Genomic DNA, 506 nt, shown 5'->3' on the forward strand with positions numbered 1-506 from the left:
AGAGTCATCCAGAAGTAGCTGTTGTAGGCTGGGCCATCTCTTTTTCCCTTCAGGCCCCCACCTGCCTTGGACAGAACAGATGAGGTCGCCTGAAGAACACACAGTGGGAGTCGTGTCTTCAAGAAGGATGATGTCCTCACAGGATGAGAGCTCTTCACAGCGGAGACAGTCCCCAGGGAGCTTCAGTGTGGATTTGTTTTCGCAATTGCAGTCCTCTGCATCAGAGGGGCCGCTGCTAGGGGAAGAGGATGCCATGGGGTTGAAGAGCCAACGTTAGAGTCTCCATCACAGGGAAGCTTTCCATGGGGAAAAAATGGGAGATATTGGGGAGAAAACTCACTGCCAATTCCTGGAGCACAAACAGGAGATCCAACTCCTGGAGCACAAACAGGAGATATGTGAGAGTCTTCGGCACTCAAGTGTCAGTGGCTTATGGTGAGCTAGGTCATAATCCATCTTCTATGACTGCTGGTTACCGTGGCAATATTCAAACCAGTAAAGTCAGA

Source organism: Fukomys damarensis, unplaced genomic scaffold (genome assembly GCF_012274545.1).
Source record: "Fukomys damarensis isolate Sample0158 unplaced genomic scaffold, DMR_v1.0_HiC HiC_scaffold_1, whole genome shotgun sequence".
Classification (NCBI taxonomy): domain Eukaryota; kingdom Metazoa; phylum Chordata; class Mammalia; order Rodentia; family Bathyergidae; genus Fukomys; species Fukomys damarensis.